Here is a 6000-nt window from a genome sequence, read left to right as displayed (position 1 = left end):
GGACTGGTGTCTCCTGTGGCCTCTCTCCGTGGTCTCTCTCCACGGCATGCAGACAGCCGCCACGTCCTGTGTCCTCACGTGGTCATCTTCTGTACACGCACCCCTGGCGTCTCTGTGTGTCTGCATTTCCTCTTCCTCCCCCGGGGTTCAGCCAAGGACCGAGCTCTGCCCGCAGAGGGAAGAACACGGCATCCATTTCTAATTTGTCCCCCTTGGACCTGGCATCTTGCTGCGCCTTCAAGGTTATTCTAAAATTGCCACGACTGGGCCCAGTCTGTACGACCACTCAGACCTGTGGGGATAATTTGCTTCCTTTCACGCTAATCAAGAAATTTTGTTTCTCCTGAAAGCAGAATACAAGGACAAAACTCGGGTTCACCAGGAACTCATCAGTTTCCAGGAAACAGGCAGGAAGGCGTTATTACTCACAGATGCACGTCTAAACTTCCGCTCGGTCCTTGGCTGAACCCTGGGGCTCGGTGTGAGCGGCGGGGAGGAGCTGAACCTCCGACTGTGCTGGGAAACCTGCCGGAATTGCTCCTGTGTCGTGGCTGACCCTGCGGCCGCTGGCACGACCTGGGAACCCCCACCGCGCCCTGAGATAGCTTCCCCAAATAATGCCAGGTTTGCTGGCAATGGCCAGAAGCAGGGAGAGGCGAGGAAGGACCAGCCCTGCCGACACCTGGATCTCAGAGCTCCAGCCTCCAGAGCTGGGAGACGAGAAGTTTCTACTATCCAAGGCACCGAGCGCATGGCACTTTGTTTCGGTGGCCCTGAGATGCGAACACTCCGTGGTTTATGCTCATCTGTTCCCTGCAAATGCCTGTTTGCTGGGAGGACCTGGCCTCAGTGTCTCTCTCGAAGTAACACTTTGAAGGCGCCGTATTACACTACATAGTGCCACGGGGACTGCCAAATGCTAGCAGGTGCCCTGTCCTTCCAGCGCGCCACTGAGGGGGCCCGGTGCCACTGAAGCCACGAGCAAGAAGGCACCCGAAGCCCCGAGACCAGGCTTGGGGGCTCGAAGTCTGACACCAGTTCCACCATGTGGGTTTTCTTCCGATTAACTCAATTCTTTCACAATCTACCCAAAAATAGCATCTGATGCCACAGGCGAAGGGCTGGGTCCGGCAGATTGCTCCCGCGCACACCGCACCCCCACCCGGCCCCCCGCAGACGCCAGCCACAGGTGTCAACTGCTTCGGACCCACTGGCCACAGATCGGAGGTTCCAACCACCGCCACCTGGGGTTCCAATAATTTGCTAGAGTGGCTCACGGAACTCAGAGAACTTACTAGATCACTGGTTTATTACAAAAGAATGTGACTCAGGAACAGCCAGATGGAAGAGATGCCCAGGGCGAGGTCCGGGGGTGGGGGGGAAGGGGGCGGAGCTTCTGTGCCCTCCAGGGACCACGCTCCCCACAGTTCCCCGTGTTCACCAGCCTGGAAGTGCTCCAAACCTTCTCCTTTTGGGTTTTTATGGTGGTTTCATTGCACAGACAGAACTGCTTCAACCTCCAGCCGCTCTCCCTCCCTGGAGGTCGGGGGAGGGACTGAAAGTTTCAACAATAATCACAGGCCAGCCCTACCCTAGGATGCTTTCCAAAGTCACCTTATTAACATAACACAAGACAATGCTCTCTCCATTTGGGAAATCCCAAGGGTTTTAGCAGCTCTGCACCAGGAACAGGATGAAGATAAAATTATATATATATATATTTTTTTCTGATATTTGTATATATTGCAAAATGATCACTGCAACAAATGTAGTTAACGTCTGTCTCGATACATTGTGACATTTTTCTTCTGATAAGGACTTTCAATATCTACTTTCTATGGGGTGCCTGGGTGGCTGAGATGGTTAAGCGTCGGCCTTCGGCTCAGGTCACGATCCCAGCATCCTGGAATCGAGCCCCCGCATCCGGCTCCCTGTTTGGCGGGGAGCCTGCTTCTCCCTCTCCCTCTAATGTTCCCCAGCTTGTGCTCTCTCGCCCTCTCTGTCAAATAAATAAATAAAATCTTAAAAAAAAAAACTACTTTCTAAGCAACTTTCAAATACGCAATACAGCGTTATTAACTACATTACTGTAATATATAGCCGGGTGATGAGAGTTAATGTATCTTGTTATAATTCACAACATCACGGGGGCGCAAAGCTCCCACCCCACCCCCAGACGCGTGTGCACCACGGATGCTGAGCGAGGCGTCCCAGAAGCCACCCCTTTGTGGCCACAGGGCCTTTGGTCTGCTTCAGGATGGGGGGCTGCCCCGTGCCTCCAGGCCAGCCACCTCCTCTAGAACGCACCTTGGGCGTGCAGGCCTGGCTGGGGGCCAGCACCAACCCAGGCCTTCCCAAATCTCCCGTGGGGCACCTTCAGAAACTTGTCTTTCTGCCTCCTGCCTTCTGGCATAAGCCATGTTTCCCGGGAAATCCTTTGAAAAAGCACGAACTGTAGCAGAACTGTTGCAGAAAGACATGGTGACGCAGCCCTCCCTGCACGGCTGCCGGGGGGTCCCCCTCTTACCTCCGTGCCTCCTCAACGCACACCGGGAGAGTCATCCCGTCCTTCTCCGCTTCCCTCTTATATGCTGTGTGGCTCACTCCCCATGAGCAGCACTAGCAGAAACGAAACCAGATATCCCAGCCACAGAAATGAAACAGAAACAGCAACACCCTCCCCCCACACCGCCGCCCCGTCCGTGACTCATACAGGGGTCCTCAGCCTCCAGCTGGGGCAGGATTGTCCGGGAGGGCTGGGGCACACATGGTGGGGGTGGGGAGGGCTGCTGCCTGGGGCCAGGGTGGGGCCGGAGAATCTGCATCGCAGAGGACGAGTTCTGGGGGAGGCTGGTGTCGGGCCCCATTTGGAGATCCAATGACTCAGAGCAGCACGGTCCTATAGGACATTCCGTGATGATGGGAATGTTCTGTTCTTTGCTGTCCACTACAGAGGGGTGCCAACGTGGCTCCCAAGCATCCGGAACGAGGCTAGTGAGCCCGAGGACCTGACCGTCTTGCTTGGTGTCATTCTGATTAACCCAGCGGGTTAATCCCCCCCACCCGGGTGCCTCCCACACGCCCGCAGCTCTGTGATCTGAATGCTCTGAGAAGTCCTGCAGCAGCAAGCCTGAACCACACCTGACCACTGCCATCCTCTTCCCGTGCAGACCCAAAGGGGGAAGTCCGCAGCTTGCCGCAATGACCCGTTCGTTCGTTCGGTGCACACCCTCACGCTCCTGGTGGGTCCCTGCCCTGGGAGAGCTCTCTGCCGGGACAGGAAGAGGACAGAGGCCAGACTGCAAGGGGCTCCCAGCTGGTCCTCGGTCATGTCCCCTGCGAAAGTGCAGGCATGCGCCCAGGGGTCCTGCAGGTCCCCTGTTCTGTGCCTGAGTAGAGGTGAGTCAGGTATGCCTGTCACCAGAGCACAGCTGTTGGGGACCCCAGGACGCCAGCCCTGCACAAGGAAGAGGAAGCAGACCTCAGGCTGATCTTCCCCAAAATCAAAACTAACATTGTATATAAATCATGAAAAAAAAAAAACCAAACCCAAGCACTTCTATGTTCCTTCATTTTACTGACTGCCCTTGTGGGCACGTTTTCCTTTAAAGAAGGAATTTAAAGGTTTAAAAGATGTTTTTAGAATCCTGGCCTTGAGGGGCACCTGGGTGGCTCATTTGGTTAAGCATCTGCCTTCGGCTCAGGTCATGATCCCAGGGTCCTGGGATTGAGTCCCGCATCAGGTGCCCTGCTCGCGGGGAGCCTGCTTCTCCCTCTTCTCCCTGCTCATGCTCTCTCTCACTATCTCTTTCTCTCTCTCAAATAAATGAAATCTTAAAAAAAAAAAAAAAAAAAGAACCCTGGCCTTGAGAGGTCTTGGGGAGACAGTCTTCGTGATCTGTGCCCTGCAGGGTCTGATGCTGAGCACTGTTACTCCAGAGCCCGCGGCGGGGAGCTGAGCAGCTCATCTGCAGCGTGATGCTTTTCTGTTTCACCACCGATGTCTTTTCTAGCAGTCCCGGGGCGTGTCTACAGCTCCAGGAAAGGCACCTGAAGGCCCTGGACAAGCCGGACAGAGAGGCTCTATCTTAGGTGGGGGCAGCAAGAGCAGCTGGGGACCTCCGTCTGCTGTCCAAAGAGCTTCCCCTCCTGCGTGCTCCCCATCCCAGCGGCCTCTCCAGGAGGGAGCAGGGGTGCCCACACATTCAAACTGCCAGGATGGGGTCCTTGCGGCTGGCGGCTGGTGACATGAGCAGCCGAGGGGGGAGCACGCTCAGCAGCACTGCTGTCCTGCTGCTCTCTGCTCAGCTCCAGGGGGCTGGGGCTGGAGGTGCGGGTGGGGGTGGTGAGAGGATAAGGATGCACCGCCCATCTGGCCTGCTGAGCCTCTGTGGGATGGCAGCCAGTGTGTTCAAAGGGTCCCGGCGCCCGGGAGCCAGCGTGCACCCACCCTCCGACGGCCCTTTCCTTCCAAGTTGGCATTCTCGGCTGTGCAAGTAAGACCGTGGAAACTGCTTGGATTGATGAGCTGGAGGGAGCTGTGGAGCCCGAGGACCGGCAGGGGTCTGAGGGATGTGTGTTCCAGTGGGATGCAGTAGCAGGGGGCACTGTGAGGTTAGAGCCCACTGCCTCCTCACTCTCCAGTGGGTTAACAATGGTGCCCGCACCCCAGGATGGGTGCGAGGAGTAGTGGAGGGTCCGCAGCAGGTGCGCTGGGCACAGGGGATGTCATGTCGGCTCTCAAGCATGGTGCTGTCCCTAGGGGACTGGCCCTAGGCCGGGCAGTGTGAGCTGGGTGGGATAGAGTCCTTTAAGGGGCTGGAGCATCCCAGCCGGTGACACCCTTTTCTCGGTCAGGAACAAGCTCTGTTCTCAGTTTTGTGGTGTTCAAAGTCCAAGGCATCTTGGTAATGGAAACGCTGAGGTAAGTGGGAGTGGGGGGTGGGGGGGAAGCCCCCACTTCAGGGAGGCAGAGGCTTGAGGCCCTGGTGTCCTCCCTGGAAGGGGCAGCTACTTCCAGCCTCCCCAGCTGCCATCCTTGAACCTGCCATAGGGAGGGGCAGGGTCTGCACTCCTCCCAGGAGAGCTCACCCCTGCTCTGCCCTGGGGATGGGGGCTCGGCTTGCCCTGATGGGGGCTGGACCAACAGGATGCTCAGAGCTGGTTGCCCACCTCCGTGTCATTGGCAGCTTTTTTTTTTTTTTTTTTTTTTTTTACTAGACTCTATTTTACTGCAGTTGTGGGTTCAAAGCAAAATTGAGAGGAAGTTACAGACATTTCCCATTTCCCGCTGGCCCTGCACATGCACAGCCTCCCCCATGATGGACATGCCCACCAGAGAGGTACCTTTGTCCCAGGCGACAAACCTGCACTGAGGCATCATCACCCAGAGTCCATAGTTCATGTCAAGTTCACGCTCGGTGATGTGCATTCTGAGGGTCTGGGCAGGTGCATGAGGACACGCATCCACCTTACAGTATATCCGGGTCCTCTGAGCTCCAGCTGGGCCCCCCACCCCCTCAGTGCCCGCTGCCCCCGCCTCACTGACCACCCTCACACCCTCCAAATGCCTCGTCCCCACGCCTCCTAGTTGGTCCAGGCCCCGGAACCCCTGACCCCTCCCGCAGAGGGGGCCAGAGGGGCTTCCCAGTAAGGGGAGGACACAGCGAGGCGGCTGGTGGGGGACATGGGGCTCTGCGGGGAGGGAGCAGTCCCCAGCGCGGGGCGGAGGATGGCGTGGGCACAGCCGTCCCACCGCTGGCATAGCCCCCCGGCTGTGGACTCGCCCGTGCAGGCTGGGAAGCGGATGCTTTCAGGAACGTTCCACAAGAGCTGCCGAAAGAAAACGCGGTGGCAGGGCCTACAGGGCCCACAGCAGTGACCCAGGCCTGAAATCTCAAATGTGCTCATGTTGTGGAAGCCATTCTGCTGACGGCCATACTATTTAATGGAATAAAATGAAAGTCTGGGGAGAGAACACAAGCCTGATGAAGGGAATAT

At 57.0% G+C, this 6000-nt stretch overlaps 1 protein-coding gene across 1 annotated transcript in view; it reads right to left on the bottom strand.

Annotated features, from left to right (window-relative positions):
- Nucleotides 1-6000, bottom strand: part of MX2 (MX dynamin like GTPase 2) — a 185770-nt gene that overhangs the window by 15584 nt on the left and 164186 nt on the right. The window lies entirely within an intron of this gene.

The sequence above is a fragment of the Leptonychotes weddellii genome, chromosome 1 (genome assembly GCF_054177405.1).
Source record: "Leptonychotes weddellii isolate Sample4059 chromosome 1, ASM5417740v2, whole genome shotgun sequence".
NCBI lineage: Eukaryota > Metazoa > Chordata > Mammalia > Carnivora > Phocidae > Leptonychotes > Leptonychotes weddellii.
The sequence above is the reverse complement of the archived record's forward strand: the minus strand, read 5'-3'. Positions and strand labels throughout refer to the sequence as shown.